The 16,803-nt window shown below is 39.3% G+C and overlaps 1 protein-coding gene across 1 annotated transcript in view; it reads right to left on the bottom strand.

The window, feature by feature from the left end:
* Positions 1-16,803, bottom strand: part of LOC141323251 (uncharacterized) — a 144,089-nt gene that overhangs the window by 36,979 nt on the left and 90,307 nt on the right. The window lies entirely within an intron of this gene.

Here is a 16,803-nt window from a genome sequence, read left to right on the forward strand (position 1 = left end):
GGGTAGTTTGGCGCCTGGCAGCAGGTCGATACTACAATCCCAGGGCCGGTGCGGTGGTAGTTGTGTGGCCCGTTCCTTACTGAAGACATCGGTGAAAGACTGATAGACGGGGGGAATTGCGGTGGCGGATTGAGTGGCAGGGCTCTCTATGGTGGTGGCGTGCAGAGGGATAGGACGGTATGGAGACTCTGGATCCGACGAGGAAGGATGGTAGCCGTGGTTCTCACACGTTTTACCCCACTCCAGGACCTCTCCTGTGCTCCAATCTATGCGGGGTTGGTGCTTAATGAGCCATGGTCTGCCCAGGATGACATCCACGTTGGCTCGCGGGAGTACTAGTTGGGTCAGGTGTTCACGGTGGTTGTGTTGGGAGACGAGGGTCACTTTTCTGGTCCGGCGAGATATCTTACCATCGCCCAATGGTGAGTTTTGGATTGTGGTAATTTGGTATGTAACCTCATTTTGAACGGTGGGAATTCGATGTTTAGCAATGAAGTGTGATGAAACAAAATTGCCAGCCGCTCCGGAATCCACGAGGACATAGATGGGGAGAGTACGAGAGTTTACTATTAGTTCAGCGGTAATATGGGGTAAGAGAGACATGGCGGGAGTAATAGATACGGTACTCACCATTGGACGAGGCGGGCGGACGGGACAGACACTGATGAAGTGTGAGGCTTCTCCACAATACAGGCACAGGCGATTATTAATTCGTCGTTTCCTCTCCGCAGGGTCCAGGCGATAGGTGTCAGTAATCATGGGCTCTTCAGCATCTCGTTGGGGTGACGGTGTTCAGAGTGGAGGGAAACTGGGTGCCGACTTTGCAGAAGGACACGCTGAGAGATGTTGAGAAATGCCTACTGCCTTCTTAATAAAAGTTTCCAGCGGTACATTGTCATCGTAGATGACCATATGTTTGCGGATCTGGGGTTTAAGCCCCTTACGGTAGGCTGCTAGGAGAGCGACTTGGTTCCAACCACTGGTGGCCGCTAGAGAGCGGAAGCGCAGGGTGTATTCATGAATATTGGACGTACCTTGATTCAGAGTAATCAGTTCATCGTGCACGGAAAGGGGAGTGAGAGCAGCTCCAAACACGTCCTTGAAGTGGGCAACGAAAGCATTATAGGAGATTAATGCATCGCTCCGTGAATTCCAGAGTGCATCCGCCCATTGAAGTGCCTGCCCAGTGAGGAGGGAAATCATAAAATATATTTTAGAAATTTCGTTTGGAAACTGGTGTGCGTTGGCTTCGATATAGAGGGAACATTGCAGGAGGAAACCATTGCAACCACCCGGGTCTCCGGAATAACTCATGGGGCGAGAGAGGGGCGTGTTGGAAATCGTCGTTGGAGCAGCAGGTAGAGATTGACGAAGGACGTTTACCATATCCGAAAATGGGTCGGGGGTGTCTTCGGTGATAGCGGCGCTCGCCTCCATGAGTGACGTGGAGAGTTATTACTTTTGGGGCTGGTATCCTGTCACGACCACACACAAAGGGAGAAGGTGAGTATCTTTCAAGGTATTTATTAACAAACGTGCACAGTTCAACACACGTGCAAACGGGTGAATAAAGGTCTCTGTGGTCAAATCTTCAAACACAACACAACAGGTGAGTTCAAGTTCATAAGTATCATAGCGTTAGCAACAGTCACTTCCCTCTAACACGATTAACGTGTTTCACAGGAGAACATCAGATCAATCCACGAGGAGCACAGGAGAACATCGGAATAATCCACGAGGAGCACAGGAGAGACAACAGGAGGGGGAGAAGATCCACAGAGAAACATCCATGCAACTTCGATACCAGCCGGTGAGTGAGTGACAGAGGTAAGTATATAAAGGGTGTGGTGATTGCTGGTGCAGGTGACGGTGATTAGAATTCTGGTGATGGTTCACGGGTGTGCTGTGGTGGTGATTGGCTGGTTGGTGGAGGATCGTGGTGATTGGGGCTGAGGGAACATGCAGAGGGTGTGACAGCTGTCTGATGCAAAGCGCCACGCTCATGAAAGCGCCTAGCAAAACGGCTTGCGGTTAAGGACCCGCAGGAGCTCTCTACTTTACGATAGCCTGTCAGGCAGACTAGTAAAACACAATAGCCCTGGGTCATTGGGCTAGTGATTTTGCAAGCCCTGCATCTTTAAATATCTACATAAAGGCTGCAGTATTGAAATTACAAATACATGGATATTGTATATTTTCGCAATGTATCTGATACTATTCCAGAACATTTGTGATTATCTAATCAAAATATGTTATTCACACACCTGGGCAAAAGTCCAGCTCTGAGTCTAGAAGAACTCGCTATCTGGTATCACACACACCGGACACGTTGCGTTCAATTTAAGCGGTGATCTACAAGAGTTTATTTGATCACCAAATCTTCACTAATGCAGCATCAAGTCAACAAATTAATTGCTTAATGATATGAGAACACTTCTTTATACTATGTACACTAGATGTTTTAAATCCGCCTTTGGAGTGTCCCGCTCTGTGCAGCGCTCAGTGTCTAAAACTGTACGTGCTGTCAGTGATTTCCACCACTAGAGGCTGCTCTCCTGCTGTATACCAAAGACTACTATAAGGACGCTGCTGTATAATGAGGACCTACTCAGCCGCTCTAGCAACGGACCCAACGTGGAAAAACTATCGACATAGATTTTTGCAGATAACTGATAGTTCTGCCTAGCAACTATCGGTGCTGGTTAATCAGCAAAACCGATACATCAGTCGACCTGTAGTCCAGCTGGTAGGGCCTTGCTTTCTGCTATTCACCTTGGGCTGCAGACTGGCACAAGCTCCATGATGATGATGTTGAAGGACCTTCTGAAGCTTCAAGAGTTGTTGCCAGAATATCCTTCAGTTTCTGCTGCTCACTGTCTGTAAGATGGACATGAAAAAAAAACTCCTTTGTGGTTCTGGAAAGGCTAAACTATTGGTATACAATACAGTAAAGTAACAAACAACCCTTTCACACTATTCATTTAATTAAAATAATGAAAATAAGGAATCAGCCTACTGTGGGATTACAAATTTTAGAATCTGTTCAAATGTATCAAAGATTAAACATTGGTTCCAATATAACAGCATGAACTGAAAAAGCATGAACTGAAATGTATATTGTGATTTCTAAGAGCAGACAAACCAGACCCTGAGACAGGAACCTTATCTCTTTAAGCAGTTCCTGAACATCTGGCAGGTTTCTCAAGTAAAGTGTGAAATCTAAGCTCAAAGTACAACTGTGGCCTTTTGTTTAGCACCTTTGCATTTGAATGACACTTGTATTCTAAATAGATCAAGGCTGGGAAAATCCTACTAGGCTGATTCCTGTACTGCATTTACATGCATTGTTTAGATTGACTCCACCTCTATATATCCCTTCCCCTTGGAAATGTATTTAAACTGTATTGTATCTGACATTAATCAGACGAACTTTGATGACTGCAGCAAGGAACAGCTAGGATCTCAATAAAGAGAAACTTCTGCTTCAAGATATCCAAATGCCTCCTGGTCTCTGAGAAAAATTCACAACAGTTTTCAACATATTGTTTCAGAAATTCAAACAATTAAAGACTGAAATTCAAAATTTGGTTGGGCCACAGGAACACAGAGAACCTTTTGTTTTAGATACATTTTGATCATTCAAATTGATAGGAAACATCCTGAAAATTACTTTAGATACTTTCATTGTACTTCTGCTTTTTTTGGAGTAAAAAATGGCTCATCTTACCCCACTCTTCCCCTACTGTGTCATATTTTCTACTGCATGTTCATCACCACCTCAAGGTCTTGAAGGATATATTATTTTGCGAATTTGTTGGTTTTGGTTCTTATTATGCTGTCTAGAAAATGTAGGAATTTGGTAACAGTAATTTGTGACTAAATGTCAGTATTTGACATCAAATGAATGTTGGAATTTGCTTACTTTACAACACAACCTAAAAACATCAAAACTGACATTAGATGTATAACTGATGGATTTTGTTTGCACTACGTTGTAACCAAAATTGAACCAAATGTCTAATGACATGACGTAAATGGGTGTATTACATAAATTGGAAATAAACGTATGAATACTCGTTTTTTTTTATTTGATTAGTGAGCTTTAAAATTCAATATCAAACATGCCTTTAGGTCAGGGGTGCCCAAACTCGGTCATAGAGGGCCGGTGTCCTGCAGAGTTTAGCTCCAACCCCAACTGAACACATTTACTAGACCTTGCCAGGTTAGACAGAGAGTCTCACATATTATATGTGGTACAGACTTTCAGCACTCAATTAGACAGCAACTCTGAATACCTCTGACATGTTTTTTTTTTTTTTTTGGTTTATTTATTTAATGTTGAATGTTAGTCACAAAGCAGTTTTATTAGTCGGTTAATTGTCCATGATGGACAGATCGGTCTATGGGGATAATTACAGTTTATTATCAGGTAGGAAATCTAAATGTTCACAACTTCAATCTGGTTTATCTGTATCAAAGGTACATTTCTCTCTAAAGGCACGTCACTCTTCTGTGGAGATGGTGAGTCAGCACTGGCTGACACTGACTTGAATTCATTGATGAACTGCCTTTAACTAAAATGTATTATCTTCAATAATGTGTTACTTACACACTATTGTTCTGTTTAAATACTGTGCAGTTGCTTTGACACAATCCGTATTGTTACAAGTGCTATATAAATAAAGGTGACTTGACTTGGAAAACACAGTTTATTAATAAAAATTAAAATATGTCCTTACTCTTTTTCCGACTCATTCATAGTCATTAATTTTTGCTGCTGCTTTTTTAAAGCACCTTCATCCCCATGTCTAAAGAGCTAATCATTCAGAACGCTAAGAGGCAATGCTGCTATTAATACCTGTAAAACTTGAACATAAGCTGTCAACAGGCCTCAAAGTCATAATAAAAGTTGTCAGTTTGTATAGTACCATGACCTGATGTGACCTAGATATCCTATTATGTAGAATAAGCAATCAATCATCATCAGGAGGCGTCACTTTATTTTAATAATAGTTGTCAATCCTTGTTAAATATACCTTGTACTATAAACCTCATTTCTAACATATAGAGTTGATCTATTTGTCAAAAAAGTAAACATATGAACATAGAAACATAGAAACTAATGAAGAGCATACATTTCCTTAAAATTATGACAGAATCGCTGGTTTACAAAGCATAATAAACTCACAGAACTGAAGCTAAATGGTCCTTGATTCTTGATTTGACTTGTATGATGTTCAGCACCACGGACAGCAGCTGATTCAGAGCTCAGAGCAGCAGTGGATGTGACGACTACCAAACCAAAAATAGACATCCATATATTACAGTCATGACTTTATTGTTGGTTTAGTGCTGCATTTTCTGAATCTAAATATGGGGAAGTAATAGATAATCAAACTTGGCAACAAATAGTCTTTCATCATTGTATTAAATTGTCTAGAAATAACAAGGACTCCAGGTAATTCTGACATGTCTTAAATGTTGTGCTACTGCAGTCATTTTCTATGTATAAATAAACAAATTCATAACACTAAATGTTGTCCAGTTGTCAGGTGTTCACATGAAACTTTGTTGGATTGGGTTTCAAACTCACCATATATCTCCATTTTTACTAACCTATGTTTCTTCAATTCAGAGATATTTATATTTGTTTAGATTTATGGTCTACCTATTACACATACTTTTTAAAGTATTGCAATACATTTGAATATGTATGACACACAAAAATACATATATTTTTTCTTTCAAAACATTTCCTTGTTTGCTGTTGGAATAAAACAGTACATTGAGGTTATTGATTTACAGTATTTACAGGAATTTGCCCAGATTTTCAGCAACTCTATGTCACGGGTGAGTAAGGGAGGTCTGGGTCCAAATGCAGGAGAAGATGATATTTAATGAAAATAATAACAAAACCAACAAAAGGCCAACACGGCACAACACAACTTGAATATAATACAAAATAAACAGAACTGAAACACGGTCAAGAACAGGATCCGGGAACACAGACTTGAAGACACACGAAGACAGTACAGGAGACAATGCAGCCAGAATGAGTAGTGGGAATTGAGTGTTCTTATAGACCAGATGTGATTGATAACAGGTGTGCGTGTAATCAGTGATAACAAGTAGACAGGAGTGTACAATTAGGGATGTGTGTGCAGGGAAGGGAAAACAGCGACCTCAGGTGGCTGAGGGGAGCCCCACAGCCCAGATCATGACAGTACCCCCTCCCCACGGAACGGCTCCCAGACGTTCCACAAGTCTGGAGGGTGGAGGAACGGGGGAAGGCAAATCAGGGGGAGGGATGGCGGGCCAGGTCCGTGCAGCGCAGTCACCGCCACGTCAGGAACAGAAAGCACGGTCGCCGCAGTGTCAGGAACAGAGATTGCGGTCTCCGGCGCGTCAGGCACGGAGATGGCATTCACCGCCGCGTCCGGAGCAGAGAGAGCGGTCACCGCCGCGTCCGGAGCAGAGAGAGCGGTCACCGCCGCGTCCGGAGCAGAGAGAGCGGTCACCGCCGCGTCAGGAGCAGAGAGAGCGGTCAACGCCGCGTCAGGAGCAGAGAGAGCGGTCACCGCCGCGTCCGGAGCAGAGGGAGCGGTCAACGCCGCGTCAGGAGCAGAGAGAGCGGTCACCGCCGCGTCCGGAGCAGAGAGAGCGGTCACCTCCGTGTCCGGAGCAGAGAGAGCGGTCAACGCCGCGTCCGGAACAGAGAGAGCGGTCACCGCCGCGTCAGGAGCAGAGAGAGCGGTCACCGCCGCGTCAGGAGCAGAGAGAGCGGTCACCGCCGCGTCCGGAACAGAGAGAGCGGTCACCCCCGCGTCCGGAACAGAGAGAGCGGTCACCGCCGCGTCCGGAACAGAGAGAGCGGTCACCGCCGCGTCCGGAACAGAGAGAGCGGTCACCGCCGCGTCCGGAACAGAGAGAGCGGTCACCGCCGCGTCCGGAACAGAGAGAGCGGTCATCGCCGCGTCAGGAGCAGAGAGAGCGGTCACCGCCGCGTCCGGAACAGAGAGAGCGGTCACCGCCGCGTCCGGAACAGAGAGAGCGGTCATCGCCGCGTCAGGAGCAGAGAGAGCGGTCACCGCCGCGTCAGGAACAGAGAGAGGAGCAGAGAGAGCGGTCACCGCCGCGTCAGGAACAGAGAGAGCGGTCACCGCCGCGTCCGGAACAGAGAGAGCGGTCACCGCCGCGTCCGGAACAGAGAGCGCGGCCACCGCCGCGTCCGGAACAGAGAGCCCGGCCACCGCCGCGTCCAGAACAGAGAGAGCGGTCACCGCCGCGTCCAGAACAGAGAGAGCGGTCACCGCCGCGTCAGGATCGGAGATAGCGGTCCCCGCCGCGTCCGGAACAGAGAGAGTGGAAGCCGCCGCCTTCCCACGAAACTCTGTCTCCACCCCCACCGCAAAGAAGGGGCGTCTTCGCATCTCCTCGGCGACACGGGCATCCATCGCCAGGCAAGCGTAGATGTAATCGAAGCGTGCTGCCGACGCCGCCTCAAAGGACATCCCCTCTGTCTTGGGAGCAGAGGGCAATGTCGCCACCCCGACCGCCGCCTGAAAAAAAATTTCTTCCCCGCTGGACCCATTGTGGCTGGCTGCATTCTGTCACGGGTGAGTAAGGGAGGTCTGGGTCCAAATGCAGGAGAAGATGATATTTAATGAAAATAATAACAAAACCAACAAAAGGCCAACACGGCACAACACAACTTGAATATAATACAAAATAAACAGAACTGAAACACGGTCAAGAACAGGATCCGGGAACACAGACTTGAAGACACACGAAGACAGTACAGGAGACAATGCAGCCAGAATGAGTAGTGGGAATTGAGTGTTCTTATAGACCAGATGTGATTGATAACAGGTGTGCGTGTAATCAGTGATAACAAGTAGACAGGAGTGTACAATTAGGGATGTGTGTGCAGGGAAGGGAAAACAGCGACCTCAGGTGGCTGAGGGGAGCCCCACAGCCCAGATCATGACACTCTAATCCAATCAGCATAATAACACTCATTATCACAGAGATCAGGGAAAGTCTGACCTCCAGACACTGCTTTCACATTTAACTCAGGTATTAATCAGCAAGAACAAAGACACCAATTAAAGAAATGAAGCAGAAGCATCAATAAAGACAAAAGGTGACACTTACCATGATTTCACATTTGTATTCATACAGACATCTAGCAAAATATATACAGCTTTAAAAATTGATTTATCTATATGCTTTTTTCTTAGGCTATGATTAAATGTAGACCCAAAACTATATTTTATATTTAACGAATAATTACTTAGACGTGTCTATTTTAAATAACTATTTGCTTATTTCTGTGTTTCTTTTAATCTTCAATGTACTAGAAAAGGTTGTGTTGGGCAAATTACAGTGTTTTCATAGCATTGAATATGCTTTGCTGAGGGTCCTAAGTAATATTTTAGATGCAATCGATGCAGGTGAGGCAGTCTGAGCTGTACACTTATTAATTCCTAAGAAGACATCGAGTCAGACTTCAGTGAGAGAGAAGTGCACGAATAGGACTTTTATTTTGCTCTGGTGGTGTGACGTCATTAAGATTCGCCGCGCTCCTCATCTGTTGTGATTCACCCGAAGAAAGGTTTGTGGTTTTAAAGTTTTTAAATCAATGAATTAAAGCGTTTTTTTACAAGTTACGTAAAATAAATGCATAATTTTTATATATAAACATTGTAATGCTTTATTTAGTGTTAGTTAAAGCGTTAGCCTTTAGTAACAGAGAATGTGCGTCTCAGTTCTCTCTCTTTATCATGAATCAATCTTGTGATGAAAAGAAGTGATGAGAGAAACTGAGAATCCGAATCATTTGAATCAAATCATTTGTGAAATGATTCAGTGATTCGATTCAGCGGCACGAGAACTACAAACGACAACAACAAACACAAACGAGTGAATCACAACCGAGAATGATTTCATTAGAGTGTAATATATTAGATATGATGTACAAATAATTAAAGGAACCGTATGTAGGATTGTGGCCAAAACTGGTACTGCAATCACTTTCAAAATACTGTAGAACGGTGTATCCCCTCCTGCTCCCCCCCTGACTCGAGGTTGCCAGCTAAGCTGCAGGAGTAGGCTGCTACAAGGAGCTTCAATGGCAAGTGACGAGTCCTACACAGTAATTTGTTTTTCTTCTGTTAATTATGTTTATGCTTCACAAGAGATGTTTTGCGAAGTAATTATGTATCGCAAAAATTTACAGATGGCGATTAGCCAAATATTTCGCAAAGATGTACTGTAATACCACATTTCAGTCGGAACATAGATTGTTTTCATACCCTGCTAGTGGTGCGATATAAAGCATTTAGTACTGCCGACCGTGGAAAATCCACTGTGTACGGAAGCAAAGTTAGCCAAACATAGATGAATCTTACCTGTCCAGGAGAAAATCAGCAACGTTGGCGTCTATCTTCAAATTCTTCTACGTTTTCAGCCGTCTCCATCTTTCAAAGACATCTCCTATACCAATCCTTGTTTTATTTCGGACTTTGTCACGACGTATTTCGGATTCATAACGAGGTCTTTTAGGTTTCGTAACGTTATACATGTTTTATCCGACACGTTCGTGCAGCTGTAACGCAGCTGTAACAGAGCTGGCAACCCGTCTCACAAAACTCTACTGATTTCGTGATTGGTCGATAGCTGGAGGGTGGAGCCTCAGACCAAAACACAAAACGACAACAATAACATCAGTTGAGGGGCCCGTTTCAGAAAGGAGGTTAAGTGAAAACTCTGAGTATGTTAACCCTGAAATGAGGGAAACTCTGGGTTTTCGGTTTCAGAATGGGAGGTATGTTAAACCTGAGAAAGCAGAGTAAGTCAAGCCCGTTTCTGAAAGAGAGGTAACTTATACTCAGAGTCAGTTACCATGGCAACTTACTCTGTGAACCTAACCTGGTCGGGAGCAGGTTTTCTTCGGTAAACCCAGAGTTTCTTTCGGTCTCCTCCCCCTTTTTAAAGCGCAAGTGATGTTTAAATACATCATTCATTCATTTATGCTTCAAAAATGCTTTTCTTAATGAGTGTTTTGGAATGTAAATTTAGTGCATTTTACTTAAAACATGAAAAATAATCTTAATGCAACTGGAAACAAGATTATTTTTCTTACCCAATTGACAGATAATATGCAAAATAAGAAAAATACACTTAAAAGATTAAATAAACACCTTACACTGTACACTGTAAAAAAATATAAAAAATGAAATAAAGTGCAAAAACAATAATTTTACAGAGAGAAGTTTTTACAGAAAATAGTTATTTTACAGATTTTTCGTTGTTTCAATTATGATATTTAACTTTAATTTTAAATTTTTTGTTTGGCAGACACAGCTTCCAGTCATTTGACCGTTTTTTTACGGGACCTTTTTTACAGTATAAAACCTTTATTTTACAAAATTTCCCTTGTTTCAGTTACAATATTTTACTATGGTTTTTTTTATTGTAATGATTTGTAAAATAACAGTGTTTCTCTGTAGAACATTTAGTGCTTTTATTGTAGTAATCTAGGTAAAACCTGTCAAATAAGGGTTTTACACTGTAAAACCCTTTTTGGCAGCTGTATCTGCCAGTGGTTTGACAGTTTTTTTACAGTGTAAAACCCTTATTTGACAGATTTTACCTAGATTACTACAATAAAAGCACTAAATGTTCTACAGAGAAACACTGTTATTTTACAAATCATTACAATAAAAAAAACCTTCAATAAAGTTTCAAAGCATGCTCAAGGTGGAAAATGGACAGTTTTATTTAAAAGACAAAATACAAAGTCTTTACAAATGCCATATAAAATGTACATTTTAAATTTTTAGCTTTTTTTTAAGAAATACAGCACAATTACATTTAAAATACTGTGCTGATGAAGAACATGGAACAGTTTCATCAGAATGTTTAATTAAATATATATTCAACTTAAGACAACTTCACTTGCAGAGAAAATATGTCCTGATAATTTACTCACCCCCATGTAATCCAAGATGTTCATGTCTTTCTTTCTTCAAATAAAAAAAAAAAGTAAAGTTTTTGAGGAAAATATTCCCGGATTTTTGCATATAGTGGACTACAATGGGTTGAAGTTGAAGTTTCCAGTGACCCTTATTCCTTGGCTGGGATCATGTAGAGCCCTCTGAAGGTGCAGTGAAACTGAAATTTGGACCTTCAACCTGTTGGCTCCCATCGAAAATTGGAGAAAAATCCTGGAATGTTTTTTTCAAAAACCTTTTTGACAGAAAAAAGAAAGACATTTTGATTTAAGAATCTTTAGATTTTTTTTTTTTTTTAATTGGAAACAACAAGACAATACTAAGTAAGAAAAGCATTTTTAGGTGCAAATTTATTGCACATATTTTCATCATGCAGACACTGTCAAAGTGACAAAAATGGCATGTCCTTTCATAAATAAGATTATTATTTATCATATAGTATAGGATTATTTTGATTAGACGTGTATTTATTTGACCTGTGTCATTTTTAAATGGTAGTCAGAGCACATTAGTACAGACACTGTATGCAGAGCGGTAAAGAAAGTGTGCCTTGCTCTAATGCTCTTTCTGAGAATTTTAGTGTCATTGCCTACTGAGCATAAAGCCATCAAATATGAAGCTGATTGCTGTATGGAATGGAAGAATGGCAGATGAAAATGTATAATATATATATATATATATATATATATATATATATATATATATATATATATACACACACACACACACACACACACACACACATATATATATATATATATATATATATATATATATATATATATATATATAAATAACCACCACCACAGCTGTTAAATTTACTAGGTCATCTTTTTTTCCTATAAATGCACAAATGCAACTTTTATTCTTTTTTTTCATGTTGGATTTTAATATTCTTCCAATACTTCCATCTCCTCTTCATCTGTTCTTCATCATTTTGCGAGCCTTCATGCTGTTGGCTTCATTTCATTACACTAATTAAGAAATGCAACCGTTTGGATTAGAGAACATTTCATTTTGTGAAAGAGCATTAGACTATGTGGAAAAAGCTGCTGCAAAGTGAAATTAGACACATAATTGTTTTTTATATGACACATTTTAATGTCAAATATTTGTAAAATCATGTAGCCTACACTCATGAACCCTTTATGCTTAAAGCTTTACCTGGTTGAATTATGTTTACTTCCATGTTTAGCTGTTTTCTTCTTCTAATTATTATTTTTTATTTTATTTTATTATTTTTTTTGCCTGTTTGATACCATGAAAATTAATTGTTCAGTAACTTACCGTTCTGCCAGTTTTTACCTTTGATATTCTAATTATTAATAATTAAATAATTATATTCTTAATAATTATTAAGAATTAAAGTTAAGCATTGGCTCGAAATATGCAGAGGTCTTTTTGGCGGGAGCGGTTGCCATGGTGAATCATAATTTCGGAGCTCCATTGATCAGGGCTTTTCATAGTCAAGCTGCAAGCACTAAACTCAGAGTCAACCTACTCAGAGTGGATTGAACTAACTCATTTCAGCTGTTCTGTAACCGAAAACTCAGAGTTTCCCATCTCAGGGTAAGTCAACTCAGAGTTCAAGTTTTAACTCAGAGTTGGTTGAACCTCCTTATTGAAACAGGCCCCAGGGCTGCAACTCTCGCTTTTAAATGACAATATCCTGGCCGGACCACTGTTGTCAGTGATATAAGTATTTGAAATGAACATGATTTCTTAATGTCTAGTGACATGTCAGGGCCATTTTATGATTAACTGACATAAATTTCTTACATACGGTTCCTTTAAATACCAAATACAAGTTAAAACTAGCCTACCTAAATATGAACAATATGTTTTTACTTTTGTATAGTTATTATCAAATCTCTTACTGTAGCTCTCACTCTGACAACTGAACTAATTAAAACACACAGAGTGTGTTTAGTTTGCATTTATTTTATCTTTAATTATTCTCATCTTAAACAGGACAAAGTGTTCAAACACACAGAAAAACTCCTGGAGAATCATCAGAGATCCATGTGACACTATTATAAAGATGGTGTTTATTAAAGAGGAGACTGAAGACATGAAGATTGAAGAAACATTCAGAGTCAAACATGAAGAAACTAAAGAACAAACAAAGACGGTGTTTATTAAAGAGGAGATTGAAGACTTGAAGACTGAAGAAGCATTCAGAGTCAAACATGAAGATACTGAGGAACAAACAGGTTGGTTTTTATTCTGAAAGCTGAATTCACTTCAGAAAGGAACGATATTTATGAATAATGTCACACGAGTGTAGAAATGTTAAGACATTTGACAGAAGTGTTGAGATCACATGACAAATACCCTGCCTTCACAACCCAGTCTCACGGCAGTTCGTGTTATAGTCACGAAATTTAATCTATTGATTCGTGTTCATGGACACGAATTTCCCTCTTTTTTCGTGTCAGTCAGCACGAATTTCGATCTCATGTATTTAAATGGGAAATATCTTTCGTGTCACTCAGCACGTATTTCGATCTAATGTATTTCTATGGGCAGGGGCGTGTTTACGTTACAGGCGGCCCTAAGCAAAAACCTCCTGGAGGAGAAATTGGTCGTGTCCTGGGGGTTCCCCTTGGGAAAAAGTCGCAAATGAAAAGCAATTGCGTGCTTTGCATGGTGGGTAAACACGCTACTGTCAATGGGAAATATATTTCGTGTCACTGAGCACGAATTTCGATCTAATGTATTTCAATGGGAAATATATTTCGTGTCACTCAGCACGAATTTCGATCTAATGTATTTCAATGGGAAATATCTTTTGTGTCACTGAGCACGAATTTCGATCTAATGTATTTCAATGGGGAATATATTTCGTGTCACTCAGCACGAATTTCGATCTAATGTATTTCAATGGGAAATATATTTCGTGTCACTCAGCACGAATTTCGATCTAATGTATTTCAATGGGAAATATATTTCCTGTCACTGAGCACGAATTTCGATCTAATGTATTTCAATGGGAAATATCTTTCGTGTCACTCAGCACGAATTTCGATCTAATGTATTTCAATGGGAAATATATTTCGTTTTTAGTTTTTAGTTGTGCCACTGGGGACCACAGACGCTGTATTTTTTTTCTTTCTAATTTGTTATTTATTTACTTATTTTCGTCATTGCTTACAGTCAAAAAATATAGTATATACATTCCCCTGGTAAATAAGGAGACTGCAGAGTTTTTTCTGAGAAATGCCGTTTTCCATAGATTTGTGTCAAATATAGCAGTAAATAGTACAGTAGCTACATTTGAGCCTTACCGACCGTTTGCTGTGGTGAATATGCCAGCTAAAACTACCCGTCGTAATTCTAATAAACAATATCACACTTATTTTTAATGCCATTTTTATTAATCTCAAACTATGTTATAATTGTCTTTGCTCATCGCTTAATAAGACAGCTGGTAAAACAGCTGTACTAATGAAAATAATATGATTTTGCTGTGCTCCTGATTATTTTCTGAAGCTTACAATTTTATGTTTTTTTATTTGTTTATTTACTTATTTACTTATTTGTTTGTTTATTTGTTTATTGCTCTGTGTCAGTTCAAGCCATGTGTATATACATATTTTAAATAATAAATAGAAGAAAAGAAAAGAAAAGAAAAGAAAAGAAAAGAAAAGAGCAAAACCCATGAGCCTCAGCCTCCGTTGCTATGGAGACGGAGCCAGTCTGCTTTGCAATTGGGTGAATTCTTCTCATTGCGCGCAAACCACTGTCCAGGTAGGTTACTAGGCTAATAATTAATGATCACGTTTTGTTTAAATTTTAAAAATGGATCTCTTTCTTTGCCATTAGGCTCGCGTGGTTTACATGTTAGGACAACAATTAAAGCCCGACCAAAGGTTTCCTCATTATCAGCGAAAAAACTTGTGAAATTAGGCTTGCTAAACGGGGCTAGCTAACTTCAATATAAGCTAACTCTAGTTTTAAGTTATGTCAGCCTGGTGGAGCATTGCGTTATTGTCTGGGATATGGGCGATTTTTTCTCAATCATCATGACCTTATGTTTTAATCGTATCCAAAATTGGCAAATGTCAACATTAAGGAGCGCTAAACACGCTCAAGCAGTGTATGTTTCATTCATACTCGACGCTAGAGGCGCTCTCACGCAGAAAGTACAAAAAAGACTAGTAGAAGTAATTACGAATGACGTGCCAGAAAACCCTAATATGGACAAAGGCTACAGCTGTAGCTATGCTGAATAAAAACAGAAAGGTTGTAACTGATGGAAGGACAATGAAAGAATGAAAGACAAATATATGACACATATGGTATGTGATCATGTTATGAAGTATATAAATAATGCAGTGCTGCTGACATAGCATTAATTACAGTATGGAAACTAAAAAATATATTTTCTGCCTTATCCTGTGATACAGATAAGAAAAAAAACAGGGAAAAAATATTATAGACTACAAATTATTGGTTATTGTCCAGCAGTGTAGGCTATTTAGCCAATTAAAAGTAAGATATACACATATATATAAATAAATAAAAAGTCTTGTCAGTGTAACCAGGAAAAAAAGTGTTATGTATTATTCTTAGTATATTTGACATATTTCCCCCTTCACATATCTGAATATGTCAGTATATAAATTGGCCTAACATTACTACACTGTAAAACCCGACAAGTTAGGTTAACTCAAATGGTTTGAGGAAACTGATTGCCTTAAACCATTTAAGTTTTGAAAACAATACATATGAGTACTGCTAACTTTAAAATATAAGTGCACATGACTCAATATTTATGTGTTGCTTAAGTCAATACATTATAGTACATGTAACTTAAAGGTTTTAAGTTAACTAAACAAACCTGTTTGAGTTCAAGTAATAAAATCTAATTGAGTTCAAACAACTTCATTGCTACTCAAATGGTACTCAAATGGTTTAAGGAAACTGATTGCCTTAAAAGGTTTAAGTTAACTGAACTCACATGGATAAAGTTACATAAGACTTTGTATTTGTATAGATCAATGATGAGAAGACAAGGCTATTTTGAACAGTATTTTTTGAAATATAACATTTATTTAATCAAAATTTATCAACAAGTGTGCTGTGCAGCACAACAAAACACATAATATTAAGACTATGTCATAAAAAATAAAACTTTCCTAGGAATAAATCAACAATTCCTTTAATACTTAAACACTTCAGAAACAGAAAGTAAAAAAACAACAACAACAGCAATGACAACTGCTACATACTAAAAACAGTACCAGTAACATGGTGGATTTCATAAAACTAATTCAAAAGTTATTTCAGTGCCAGCAATTTTGGCCTAGCCCTTCTGTCAAGTTTTAACAGTACCTTTTGTATGAAAAAAATAATAAAATAAAAAACATACAGCTTTTCTAGGAATAAATCTGCAATTTCTTCATTACTTGAACACTTTAGAAACAGAAAGTAAAAAACAAAAAACAAAAAAAACAATGACATCTGCTACAGACTAAAAACAGTACCAGTAACATGGTGGATTTCATAATACTAATTCAAGAGTTATTTTTTAAGTGCCAGCAATTTTGGCTTAGCCTTTGTCAAGTTTTAACAGTACATTTTGTATGAACAAAAAAACATACAGCTTTCCTAGGAATAAATCAGCAATTCCTTTATTACTTGAACACTTCAGAAACAGAAAGAAAAAAACAACAACATCTGCTACATACTAAAAACAGGGACAGTAACATGGTGGATTTCATAATACTAATTCAAAAGTTCATTTTTAAGTGCCAGCAATTTTGGCCTAGCTTTCCCGTCATCA

The sequence above is a fragment of the Garra rufa genome, chromosome 1 (assembly GCF_049309525.1).
Source record: "Garra rufa chromosome 1, GarRuf1.0, whole genome shotgun sequence".
Lineage (NCBI taxonomy): Eukaryota > Metazoa > Chordata > Actinopteri > Cypriniformes > Cyprinidae > Garra > Garra rufa.